Source organism: Glandiceps talaboti, chromosome 11, assembly GCF_964340395.1.
Source record: "Glandiceps talaboti chromosome 11, keGlaTala1.1, whole genome shotgun sequence".
Classification (NCBI taxonomy): Eukaryota; Metazoa; Hemichordata; class Enteropneusta; family Spengelidae; genus Glandiceps; species Glandiceps talaboti.
In genome coordinates, this window is record NC_135559.1 from 21,187,121 (window position 1) to 21,202,250 (window position 15,130).

Genomic DNA, 15,130 nt, shown 5'->3' on the forward strand with positions numbered 1-15,130 from the left:
TAAATTGCAATCGAAGTGGATTTGTACGATGCCAAAGACTGAAGATGAGAACCATATGACGCTATAGTTTAATCTCTTTTGTTAAAGTGCGATATATTCTATTGGACATGCGTATGAATAACTAATGAACTTTAAGTTATGACGTATATTGTAATTAACTTGAATTCAAAAACATTCAGATAAAAGTTCTGAAAAAGAACGACGAAAAAGACTTCAATTGATCCACCTACACCTATAGTGTCTTTGTTTTGAGGTCTGGTTTTGAAGGTGTACACCAGCTTGAATTTTAATTTTATTATATTACGCATGCGTGAAAACTGACTACTCCGTTCATAACCTTCGTTTCTAGACGTCTGAACACTATTTTCCTTTAGGGTCTGAAGTTTATATAATGTAGTATCATATGTTGTCTAGACAACGCACGGATTTTTTGGTTTCACTTACCGAATGGTGTGATTTCATGAAATTGCAATAATGGCCAAAGGAAAAACCTTTTAATATCCGGAGTTTACTCGTGCTCAGTGGATATTTTCATACTAAGTAGCTCGTCAGTTACATTTGATGGGGGGGGGGGGTTAAAATGAAAACACGATGCTCAAAAAAATGAACTAATTACATATCTCATGTATATGTTAAGAGTACATTTATCGGTAGATAGGGAAACGAAAATATGAACATGAGAACCAGCAGCCAGGCTTTACTTCTAAGTTAGGCAAACATTACATTATTGATTTTAGTTTTGAAAAAATATTGCTTCGACCCAGAATAAAACGAAATGTCGATCATAATACCCCCTCGACTCTGTGATAGTTTTGATGAAATACGTACTGACATCACTGGGAAAGAAAATAGACGCGCAGGCCTGCAGGTCAAGTACAGACAAAGAATTTCCTATATTTCTGTTTAATTTTTTTTTTAATGTTTAGGGTAGACGTCTTAAAGTAGGATTAGTCGAATTATCGGCAACTCGACATTATTTTGCTTATTTTGTCATATTTGCCGCATATTAGAAAATATCAAATAGGCATGAAATATCAGGCCTACCACGTTTATTCAAAATAACTGGAGAGAAACTGAAGTGCACCAATGCGAGTCAATTTAGTCATTTTAGGGCGATGCACAGTAGATGCCCACATTGACATTTTTCTCCTATTCTTATTTCTGCTGTTTTAGTCTCTGTGAGTGTTCTTCCCTTTCCCCCTGCCAATGTACATCGAATTTCATGTAAATTTAGCATGACAATAAAGTAACATATAATAAAACTACGAAGTAAAACCATGCTGCACAAGATAAGACGAAAAAATGGAATTCCACAAGTCCAAGGATATAAGCTCACATTAGCATATTGATCTCAAGAACATTTGTCAGGAAACATGGAAAATTTCACGCTTTGACGCGTACGACAATTAATTTATTCCCGGCAGATGACACATTTAGATCTTAATTCTGGAAATAGTCACACAGTATCCGAGGGTAACATTTTTTCCAAATTTAATTGACTTCGGCACATGTGAAATCTCACTGGAAAAATCCGCAAGTGAATCGTTTTAACTCAAGTAAGCTTTTTCCCGTTGCAATTTTGTAGTCATGTTTGTTTCAACCTTGAATATTTGATTAGGGTTGATCAGAATTTATCCTTGCTCTCCTGTCCGCGCGGGCATACATATCCACTTGTAAAGCTGTGCATTACAATCAAATTATTATTATTTAAATGTCTAATGTCTTGTCTTTTATCTAGTAGGAAAAAAACTCCATTCTAGAAGTACATGTGGTTGAAAAAAGGTGTCGGAACTTTCCAAACGAAAATCTAGAGTTCGCGATTTTTTAAAGATCTGTACTTGGTTGTCGTGATCGATATAAAAGTGTATGGCAAAGGTCATTTCAATCTCTTCGGTTGAATTGATCTCGACATTAAACAGGGCCAGGTATCTATGGAATTACAACGTGCGTAGAATGAACTGGAAATGTTCAATAAATTGAAGGTCTTATAAAGAGCCATATATAAGCCATGACTGCTAGCATCCTAGATAATTAGTGTGGTAGAGGGAGAACCACATCAATATAACCAAGAAAAATGAAATGCATTTTGTATGGCAAAGTTTGAGATACTATAATTAATATTTTGGCATTGACAAGATGTATGTGTGTATGTGTATGAGTGCTTAGACCACTATTCATCTAGTTGTCTGAGATGAGTGTGTGTATGTGTGTGTGTATGTGTATGTGTATGTGTATGTGTATGTGTATGTGTGTGCGTGCGTGCGTGCGTGCGTGCGTGTGTGTGTGTGTGTGTGTGTGTGTGTGTGTGTGTGTGTCAGTGAGTGCGAGTTCGCGTTATAAAAACCCTCCATGAAAACATCTCGTTTATTTTCTTGAATAGTGGGACCTCGTTTGTGACAGAGCTTGGTTGAGAGAAGTGGCAAGATCTTCAGTTTACGCGGGAACTCTTGTTGGTTCGTTATTACTCAGTCCATTGTGCGACAGGTAAGTCAGAATTCACCAAGTTAAACCGTTTGATGACGCAACGTTATGTTTAGTATTAGGTTATGACGTCATAGTACTGTTTTAAGCGTTCTGATCTCGCGATCACGTCAGATTGATACCATAAGACGAAAAGCTATGGGAATTCACCACTTTTCTCTCTCTCAAAATTTACGTGAATAGAAAGCAGATTCAAAAAAATTGCGACATGCAAATTTCCCTATACAGTATAACGAAAAGACATCTGTTCAGTACAACCAGCAAAAATCAACTTTTTAATTTCAAGTTATTGATACTCTCTAGCTAATTTTGATAAAAATAATAAGTAATCTGGACTGTTGTTGTACAATAGCCTAGTTGGATTTTATTGCAGGTTTTTGTTTTCATTTTTAAATGGCAGCTTTCATTTTATACCTCTTTAAGTTATAGTTGACATAATTTCACACTCATAAAATTTTAATGGTGAAATAGCAGTAGGTGTTATACGCACTGACGGAAATGTACCTTGTCGAATACAATACAATTAGACGACATCGGTCATATCTACGTACAATGTATAACAAAACCAAGCGTTGAACGTTTGGACCTGCACACCTCGGACACTCGGCATAAACGTGTATATGCATATTAACGTGAACGACATCCTCTAAAGTCTCATACAGACGCATTGTATACTCAATAAAATACATGTACAATATCAAATATGTACCACTTGCATTACACATAGACAGACAGACAGACAGACAGACAGACAGACAGACAGACAGACAGACAGACATATAGACAAACGCACGCACACACACACACACATACATACATACATACATACATACATACATACATACATACATACATACATACATACATACATACATACATGTATACAATAACGACATGTTTGTACTTGTATGCGGAAAAAAAAACTTGAACAGTAGACAATTTAAATGAATGGTGTCGTAAAAACAAATTAATAATTATGGAACATGTTTTAGTAATGAGCATTTATGTCAAACGCGACATGAAGTAAATATTGTACCTACATTGAAATAAAACATGACCTAAATAACATATTTCCTATAATTTTTCACAGATTTGGTCGACGCCCTGTTATTTTCCTGAGTCTTGCAGTCAATGTTATGTCTGGTATTGCAACGGCGTTGTCACCATTCTTTCAACTTTTCGTCGTTTTCCAGTTCATCTGTGGCATCACTTACTGTGGCGTTTATTCAGCTAGCTATATCTATGGTAAGTATATTGTATATCTATGATAGAAAGAGGGCGACTCATAGATAACGAAGTGGAATATATTTGATAGAGTTTGAGAGTTTGCGCGCGCGCGAGAGAGAGAGAGAGAGAGAGAGAGAGAGAGAGAGAGAGAGAGAGAGAGAGAGAGAGAGAGAGAGAGAGAGAGAGAGAGAGAGAGAGAAGGGGAGCGAGTGAGACAGACATACAGACAGACAGACAGACAGACAGACAGACAGACAGACAGACAGACAGACAGACAGACAGACAGACAGACAGACAGACAGAGGGAGAAGAGAGATTAAGGCATACACAAACACACGTGCACGTGTTTATGAGCCATTACCACTAACTTTGAAGTGGGGGACGAATACAAAAATCATTGTTTAATTCTATTCTAGATAATGTGAGGGTGCAGATAGTCATGATAGGGATAGTGATGATTAATCTATTTGTCACGGTCTATTCATAATGTACACTGATCAATGCAATGTACAATTCAGCATTTTTTTTCATAGAAATTAATCTACGAGAAATTTTCAGTTAATTTTGTTATATTAATTAGTCATACATACATACATACATACATACATACATACATACATACATACATACATACATACATACATACATACATACGTACATGCATGCATGCATGCATACATGCATGCATGCATGCATACATACATGCGTGCATGCATGCATACATACATACATACATACATACATACATACATACATACATACATATATACATACATACATACACATTATGTCGATAATAGATAACTGAAGATGACAACATCAAACGAATAGAACACAATAAAGTAGAATGGAATTACAGTAAATTCTATATGGACTTATAAATCATTTTGAATGCATGTTGTAATCCTGTTTTTAAGTCGTAATAATCCATTCAAATTCCTTTCATAATACTCTTAATAACTAGCGGGGCATGTCCCGTCGGTAGATTAAAACCATTCACAGTCCAAACCTGATTCTGTACCTTGTCATATGGAGTAACACAGCATATAAATCACACAATTAAATGAATAATCCGTGCATTCTTGCCATAATGTAATTGTCACCCTGGAGATGTACATGTACATATATCGATCCATTACCGATATTACAGCATTTATCACACATCACTGGCATTATTTATATTACGTATGATAAAATAAGAATTCTATTAAGCTGTCCGATGTAAAGACACGGACACAAAACTGTAAAGCGTGGAATAAAATGATAGATTGCATGATCTATCATGTACACGACAGAAAACACAGATAATGAAACCTTTATACCCGGAATGCAATGCAGATATTGCATTCTCTTTCGCAGCTTGTCATTCTGTTATAAGAAATATATATAGTAAGGTGGTGAACGACTGATCCCATGAAGACTACCTTTTACCATGCGATAACCCAGAAGTACCAAATGTACTTGTTTATTAACAGAATCCTGTTCTGTGTTTTATAAATATCATATTTTACTAGTATGTTTCAGTTTAATGTACTCGTCTATTTATAAAAAAGAACAATTGAACAAAGAACTTTTCTATTACAATGTCGTACCGATGTTATTATGGAAATAGTACAACAGAGTTTTGTTAGTTAACTACTCATTTTTTTAAACGATATCTTGATTTATACATCATTAAATCCACAATGGTAACATTCCTAGCCACAAGTTTAACCAGATTTAAACTGAATGTCTTCCATAAGGGCAAAGTTTTGAGATTCTCGTTCCGACAGACAATTTTTGGAATACAACAGAACATATGCAATAAGTTATTTTTCTCATTGATTGCTGTTTGCCCCATGCTGTAGCAATCTCCCGGCCAACCAGAACATGTAATGTGAAGTTTTATAGAACGTTGTAGCATAGCACTCAACATAGAAAGAGTTTTAAAGGCAAAAAAAAAATTGTTTCTGGTCAGCGCGCATCACTTAAGTACTCCCCCTTTTCCCTCTTAAATTTTTTTCATGTTTGTCCAGCCAATTCAGTCTGCAGATGAAAACACAAAAGTAACTCTCCCTACATTAATTGCCATGCATTTTAGTTAAGACAACTGAAGAACTAATCTTGAACAAGCCTATGACATCTGACCCAAATACACACTTGCTGTACAGTACTAAATAAAAAGAACAGTAACTGCAATGAATAGTAGATTGAGTAACAATTGTTGAGAATCTTAATTTTTCAACAACAAAAAAATTGCATCGTCGTACCACTTTAGACAACATTTTCTGACTAGAAACATTAAATGCTACATCAATAGTATGTTCAGGAAAGGTGATCTTTGGTATCGCAAATGTATGTACCACATTATATTGAATTTGAAGCTTGCATTCTTGAGATATAGCCTAATTTACCAAAAACCATTAATTGCATAAATTACTCATTAATATCCATGGATGTTTACTGAAACCTAATCAGTTCTTGCCACTACCCTACGAAACACGTGTACTAAATTTAGTTTGAATTGAGCCAGTTGTTTTTTAGAAAATGCTGATACAGTCGCATCACTTTAGACAACATTTCCAGACCAGCAACAATTTTTTTCTTTTTTGTGGCCTACAGAAAATATGCTAATATCTTATCAAAACTAAACGCTACATCAATAATATTTTTAGGACAGGTGCGCGTAGGTATCGCAAATGCATGTACCAAGTTATAATGAATTTGTAGCGTGCATTCTTGAGATATAGCCAAATTACCGAAAACCATTAATTACGTAAATTGCTCATTAATATTCATGGGATGTTTACCAAAACCTAATCAGTCAGTCTTGCCATTACCCTACGGATCATGTCTACAAAATTTTGTTTGAATTGAGCCAGTCGTTTTTTAGGAAATGGTGATATAGACACACACGCGTGCACGCACGCACACACACACACACACACATTTCAACCCCTAATACAAAACCTTCCTTACGGAAGGCGAAAAATGCATATTATGACACTTTGTATTATAGTTAACGTTCTTTGAGTTCCATTTTGATCCTAACTTATCATATTTCCTTTTAAATGTCATAGATTCATTACTGAATATCTGCATAATTCTCACTTCGTTTTAGTCCAGGAATGGATTGGTCGATCTAAGAGAACATTTGTTGCCTGTACCGTGTCCGTGTTCATGACAACGGGGCTGATCATGCTGACTGGAATTGCCTACTTCATTCGTCACTGGAGGGCGCTACAGCTTCTCATCAGTATACCTCAAAGCACAATATTAGCCTATTGGTGGTTAGTAATTATTTATTGTTCTGTGTTGAAATCGCTAGGAAATGTTATACTCAATGAAGCAGTGAAAGCGATGAGTGTAGGTGTTCCCTTAAGGTTTTGATATTTCATGTGTGATAGGAGCCTTAATAATCTAAACACAAAATTAACCCTTTTCTGAGTTTTCGTTTTTACTTACATATTATATCATTTTTCACCCATATATGTATATTTCTCTGTTTTTTCATTATATGTTTTCTGTCATGTTATTTGTTTTTCTTCCATAGCAAGTTTACAAATTCAGTAATTAGTGACGCCAGGGTAAAATGAACAGTCTAATTAGTGTATGATCAGTATTTTGAATTAAAATGTACTTTTGTAAAATAGACGCTTTTTAATTTATAAGAACAAAATGATGAATTGAACACCCAGTATTTAACTAAATTGCGTTCTTTATTTAGTCGAAGCTTTTTTTGTTTTATGGTAACAAATTGTTGATGAAATACCAATTGTAAGTAAACACTATTAGTTATTTATAAACGAGGCCACATCTCGACCTATCATAATGAAACACAACCATTACCGTGCCCAGTTTAAATTTGTGAATAGTTTAACTATCGCCTATATGCAAAATAATAACCCTCTAAGTCTAACAAAGCAATACTATAAGATGTCTACTGTCATAGTATGGCAATCATTCAACAAACGCAATGAATACTATTGAGTACATCAATTTTATCTCACTCTATGCCAATATGGTGTGTCAGAAAGTTAGAATGCAGAATAAGATCACTAGCCTCACTGATAGCTCTGTTTAGATTGCTAAACGTTGGCAGTGATATGGGATCTGTATATGTTACTGTACACTGTTTGGCTTATATGGTAGTCAGGACAATTGTAGTTATTGAATATGGTGGAATAGTATGCAGTATATGACATTGTAGTTATTGAACATGATGGAATAGTATGTAGTACATGATATTGTAGTTATTGAATATGGTGGAATAGTATGTAGTATATGACATTGTAGTTATTGAACATGATGGAATAGTATGTAGTATATGACATTGTAGTTATTGAACATGATGGAATAGTATGTAGTATATGACATTGTAGTTATTGAACATGATGGAATAGTATGTAGTATATGACATTGTAGTTATTGAACATGATGGAATAGTATGTAGTATATGACATTGTAGTTATTGAACATGATGGAATAGTATGTAGTATATGACATTGTAGTTATTGAACATGACGGAATAGTATGTAGTACATGATATTGTAGTTATTGAACATGGTGGAATAGTATGTAGTACATGATATTGTAGTTATTGAACATGGTGGAATAGTATGTAGTATATGACATTGTAGTTATTGAACATGATGGAATAGTATGTAGTACATGATATTGTAGTTATTGAACATGATGGAATAGTATGTAGTACATGATATTGTAGTTATTGAACATGATGGAATAGTATGTAGTACATGATATTGTAGTTATTGAACATGATGGAATAGTATGTAGTACATGATATTGTAGTTATTGAACATGATGGAATAGTATGTAGTACATGATATTGTAGTTATTGAACATGATGGAATAGTATGTAGTACATGATATTGTAGTTATTGAACATGATGGAATAGTATGTAGTACATGATATTGTAGTTATTGAACATGATGGAATAGTATGTAGTACATGATATTGTAGTTATTGAACATAATGGAATAGTATGTAGTATGTGGCATTGTAGTAATTTTCTTAAAATCATTTTTGTCACTTCAAACAATTTAAGTGTCTAATTTCTCAACTGTTCAGGTTTATTCCAGAGTCACCACGATGGCTTTTGTCACAGGGTCGTGTCAAAGAAGCCGAAGTCATTATCATGATGGCTGCACGAATTAACAAAGCTGACCTCTGTCCATTGGTAAGTATAAATATCATAAACAGACACACACAAAGACACATACACATACAGACAGACAGACAGACATACATACATGCAGGCATACACACATACACACACACACACCAACCAACCCATCCATCCATCCATGCATACATGCATACATACATACATACATACATACATACATACATATTATCATTCATTATATATACTACAGTATTATGGTGTAATGTTAAAGATGTTCCCTCAAATCTAGCTCTCGTTCAATCGTGTATACCCTAAAAACAGGTGTGCAGATATCATATTTTTGTACGAAAAGCAATAAATAGTCTTCTGTGTGCGTTCCGTGACATTAGGTGTGAATGTCACATTTTTGTATGAAGGGAGACTAAAGCCTTTCACTGGAAAAGTGACTGACTTGACTGGTAGGAAACACAAACAACGTCGAATGATTTTGATGAACAATTTCCTTTACTATGTTTCAGTTACCTATGCAAGGCTCATGGAAAGTAGAATTAGAAAATTCGAAAGTTAGGAAAGAAGACGAGCCAAAGTATACGGTTTTTGATTTACTGCGCACACCAAAACTACGGAGTATAACTCTAAACGTATTCTTCCACTGGTAGGTACCCTTAATATCTTTGTCATCTGTTTTGGCATGGGATATGTGTCTGTATACTGCTATTGAAGGGTCGATTAATTACACTAGCTGCAACTGGGGATATTTTTTCTTTTATGTAGTAACCAAAGATATATTCACTACAAAATTAATTACTTATAAAAAGACAGTATCTGTTCAATAGTGGTCAATATTTTCCCTAGCTGGTGTAGTTGAGCGAAAGCTTAGTTTTGAGTCTGTCGCTATGTTAAAACTGCTCTAGTTTGTAACTGTAGTATTATATTTCGATCAGACAACCACAATTAATCTATTCACATGAAAAGTGTTGAATACCAATAATTAGACACTGTACATGTTAATCTTTCTTCGATCTTATCCATAAGAATTTCAGTAAAAGGTTTAATTCATGATCACCGTTGAGGGCGCTGATTTTTCGGTGTGGACCAAAACAAATTGCTTTAATTTGATTTACCATGTACTGAGCTACAAAAAATATGTTTAGGCACAGTTGATTCAGTGCTGTTCACTGTATACGATAGTACGAGTAAGTAATTGTATCTAAATATTTTCAAAGAAAATGTTCAGTTATAGCTAGTGCAGCTTTAATATGCTATATTCCGGTTATCAGAAGGAGTATTTAATATATTGGGTAGTTTGGCCACTGGAGCGCTGTTCAAATGCTGGCCATGATAGAAAACGTCTATCTAGATTGTTTCAAATCGAGTAATTTTCAGGAACTCAAAAGCATTGTTTTACTATTTAGTTACATTTTATTGACTGCGAGTGTTATATACACGCACAGTCATGCAATGTTAGTCGTCTTGTTTGCCCTTTGTACTCGAATTCTTTCGGAAATAACTGCAGTGTGGATGCTAACCGGAAAATGGCGTATTGTGATAGACGATTAATAACAGCAGACAAATTTCATTTTTGTGTATCAATTTGTTTCTTCCTACGGTACTTGTTTCATGGCGCTAAAATATATTTTTCGAACAGACAACCAACAATATGTACATTGTACATGTCAACTAGAAATCTAGTTGATCTATTGGTCGTATAGTAATAAGTTGAAATCATGATTATTGGCGGAGAGCGCTGATTTGTTGGATGAGGACCCAGAAACCAATTTGAGTGGATGTATTGCTTGATATTAAGTATACTGCTACACAAACACGTTTACCCATATGTGATTCAATACTGTTCAATATTACCATTAACTTATTATATCTTACAAAACCATTTCAAAAACTGTTCCAGTTACAGCTATCAAATCGTTTTTTTTTGTCTTTTGGGCGTGTTTTAGGTACAAGTTAGACATCTGTGAGTTAAACTTTATATTTTACAGGACCGCAGTATGTATGGTATATTTCGGCGTTTCATTGAATGTCACCTTACTACCAGGAAACAAGTATTTAAATTTTTGTATATTAAGCATAATGGACATACCAGGATGTATGGTTGCACTTGTCTTGACAGAAAAGTTGGGAAGACCTAAATCGTTGTGCCTTTATTTCGTAATAGCTGGGCTTGGTTGTATAGGATCGGCACTGCTTCCAGAAGGTATGTAACTAACTGGACTCTAGCATATCTAATGTCTCGTGGCATCTATCTATGACACTTTTAAGGGGTACAGCTGCACATGCGCAATTTAGCGTTTCCAATATTCCTAGTATTACCGATGGTTTTATCCAACCTTTGTTTGAGCATAGACTCTACCCGCGTAGGGTGTATGGTTTGAGAGATGACCATGGTGCCGGCTTATACGATTATTAGTTTCTAAGAATAATTGTGTTATGCTTAAGATAACATTCTACCATTTAGATGAGTCATAAAAATGAAATTAAAAACTAAAAAGTCATACAGCTGGCCTAAGGGTAGACTAAAATACTGACATGGATAATGACGCCCCCGCAGTTCACAGGTAAGCCTTCATCAGAACGCCACCTACGACAAGATTTTACATCCAACTAGATTTTGCCAAAATGTCGACGGTGAGCAAGTTTGGATACTTAATATATCTCACAATTAAAAACAACAAACTAGTTAAAGTATAAATATTACAATATCACGTGATGTTAAAGACTGATTTTGTTATTTATAATCACAGTGCCATTAAATGAGCACCATCAAATACTGATAATAAAAGTACACAATAGTGCAAACCTGTCACAATTCCATACTGATATACTAACTCTAACTTAAGCACGTGCAAGGAAAAGCGATACCACAAGGGAAGAATATAAACTGCGAAGAATCGAAGTAGTGTAAATTACAAATGACATCAAGTTAATCCCACATTTACACTTGACACCTTAAAAGCTATTTTTGTTTATATTCCAGATGTTCATCTTCTGTTTTTACCATAAATTATGATCGTTTCGGTATATCGATGAAATTGTTGATAAACTTCGTTTTCGTGTACACGTACGTAGACAATATGTTTTTATTACCAGAAACGTAGAAAATTGAGAGATGATGTATGACGGATGTCATCAAATTACTGTTTTATATTTTATTTCATTTTATGTTTAAAAGTAAAGGGTGTGATTACGGGTAACGAAAGTATGTCTTGCCCATCCTCACTATCAATAACGTGACTTTTATGTTTGTTCAGGTCCATTGTATCTAAAAGTACTCTCCATCACCCTGGCAATGGCTGGCCGAATGGGGGCGGCATCTTCGTTCTACTCATCATGGCTGTACACAACAGAATTATATCCCACCGTCCTCAGGTAAGTAATCATAAAGGGTCTAGGTGCTGATACGGCAGGAATAAGATTTGTTGGACAGGAATATCCTACGTGTAAATTTGTGGGGCATTTCAGAAGTCTGTAAAGTGTATTAGATGATTAAGTAATATTTTATAATATGAATAATTTATTGTTTAAAACTATTGCACAACACATGTCTCAATGGTCTGCACTTAACAAATCGCAAAGCTTAACTTAAAACACGTTTCCTAGAAAAAAAATACATAAAAAACTGGCAAGCACATCACATCATAAAATCACAACAGTTTGATTATTTCTCTATCAACCGAAGATCAGATGGCAGATGATGCCAAAGTATTAATGGTGCATACCATGTACGTCGTGCAAAAACACTTAAACAGTTAAATAGTCCAAAAATCCACATATATGCCTGCATTACTATTGACCTCGATAAGACTAAAACTTTACGGCGAATAATGATTAAAAACTGCAAAAAGGCTGAAAGTTACGAGACGAAATGAAAGTGAGAGGCAGCTACCGAGAACATCAACGGTACCACCATCACCATCATCATTTTATCAAGTTACTGGTAATTTGTTACTACATCATTTACTACATCACAACTGGTATATAAGTTACTGTTACGGTCCTTAGCTGCTACCACAATATGTTTTGTATTAATTATTCAAAGAGGTGATTTCTCACCTGGCATCATATAATGTACTCGATAGAATAAACATAGACCACGGGAAGAGATTGGTACCGGTGCAACCCAATGATAATTATATCAGCGATGACATGTGGTGGTGGTGGTGGTGGTGGTGGTGGTGATGGTGGTGGTGGTAGTAGTAGTGCAACCCAGTGATAATTATACCAGTGATGACATGTTGTGGTTGTAGTAGTGGTGGTGATCGCGATGATGATGGTGATGATGATGGTGGTGGTGGTGATGATGATGATGATGATGATGATGATGATGATGATGATGATGATGATGATGATGACGACGACGACGTCGAAAGCGATAACGACGTTAATGACTTCGTCGACGGTATGACGTAATAAGATTTTATCAATTTTACATTCATAGGAGTACCGGGGTTGGTGCTGCTAACTGCGTTGCACGTTTTGGTGGCATTGGAGCTCCATTTGTATATCTACTATCATCATACTATTGGAAACCAGGTGCGTTTGTTGTCTACGGTAGTGTGGCTATCATTGCAGGAATGTTAATCTTGTTGTTACCTGAAACCAAAAATAAATATCTTCCAACAACTATAGAAGACGTAGAAAAAAGTCAAAAGTAAGTTTAGTCAAAACTAAATATTTCTTTTTCGGGTAAAGTCATTCTTGTATAACTACGCCACATAATTCAAAGTGAAGTTGGCCACACACACACACACACACACATACACACACATATACACACACATATACATATACACACGTATACATACACTATATATATATATATATATATATATATATATATATATATATATATATATAAGTATATAATTATATATATGTACTTCCTACAGTAATTCTTTCTTTTATAATCAGATAATTTGGACTGCTTTGAAAAATTAAAATGTACTCTTATTATTTGACATAATTCTTTTTTCAACTTCTTTGTGTTAATGTTTGGCCTTTGTTCTTTCAAAATTGTGTTTCGGATATTCATATATCAGTTGTACAAGACATTTGTACAAGATATGTGTGTCACATAATGACTGGTGATATTGATATTGTAGACCACTACACATAGAAGGTGCAGAAAGTAATGTGTATACGATTTCCATCACCAATGTCGTTTTCTTTTCTTATTTCAGCAGAGAGAAAAAGAAGAAGAAAAAGAAGCGGAAAAGACAAGTATTTTTTGCTCCTGTTCTTCATGCACCGAATCAAAGTACAGACTCTAAAGATATCCCGCTAAAAACTATATCAAAATCCAGAAAATATGCGCAACCTACATCTTTGAGCGTGGAAGAGAAACTCCTAGACGAATCAAAACTTTGATAGAAAAAATATTTTTCAAAAGTTAGCGTCTGTAGCAGTTGGTTAGATGCTTTACAGAGCATTCTCTACCCTCAGTCTGCAAACTCAGTATTAGCAATGTTAGTATTATTGGTCTTATTTCATTACCAGCAACCTTCCCCGGGATAATTTTGTAAATATTCACCTTTCGGAGTGATTTGTACCAAGGTCACATCTCAATTTACTGTAATGATTGTTTCTTTGTAAAATAATTCATCAGGACTGTTTTACTTGTTACTTTTTCATATCCGAAAAATTTGACACAATCAATATGAAATAGGTATCATGTGACTTTTTCAACGAATCAGCTATGAGGTTCCTAGAATACCGAGTTTACTGAGTAATAGAGAGAACGTTTGCCAGGTCGACCACACAGCGGCTTACTATGGAGGCTATATGCAAATTTCAGACTTTAAGGAGTAATATTTTTTTTTTGGTGACGTCACCAACATCAACTACGTAACTACTTCGTAAATTAATTATTTCCATTACTGCAATCATCAGGTTAAAACTGAAACTTTTGTATACGTCAGATAATTTGAACTTTACTTTTGAAAAATAACAAAATAAAATTGTACTCACAATGCCTCAGGTTGTGACATGATTCTTCTTTCAGCGTCAATTCTTTGTTTTAAAAGTTTGCCCTTTGTTCTTTACTGATATGCTTGCAATTTTTCATCATGTGTTTATTGTTATTTTGTTTTCATTTTCCGTCATTTTTTGGGAATGAAGTCTCTCACTTATCGCGGCTTCGTGCGCCGTACAAAGCCATTAGACGATAGGCATGAGTCTGACATAGAGACCTAACTTCAAAGCGAACTATGCCTTGATTGATCGCCATCATTGTAAACGAACACCTTTCAAAACATGAAAGGTAAAAAAAAAGCACACGT

General features: G+C 34.8%; 1 pseudogene across 1 annotated transcript in view; it reads left to right on the plus strand.

The window, feature by feature from the left end:
- The window catches only part of LOC144442601 (organic cation transporter protein-like), a 17,258-nt pseudogene extending 2,454 nt beyond the window's left edge, over positions 1–14,804 (plus strand). Inside the window, exons 2-10 of the transcript XR_013481644.1 lie at positions 2,381–2,484; positions 3,572–3,726; positions 6,809–6,977; positions 8,780–8,888; positions 9,356–9,492; positions 10,835–11,049; positions 12,104–12,221; positions 13,291–13,507; positions 14,046–14,804. The product of XR_013481644.1 is annotated as an organic cation transporter protein-like (transcript). The remainder of the gene's footprint in view (positions 1–2,380; positions 2,485–3,571; positions 3,727–6,808; positions 6,978–8,779; positions 8,889–9,355; positions 9,493–10,834; positions 11,050–12,103; positions 12,222–13,290; positions 13,508–14,045) is intronic.
- Positions 14,805–15,130: the final 326 nt, after the last annotated feature.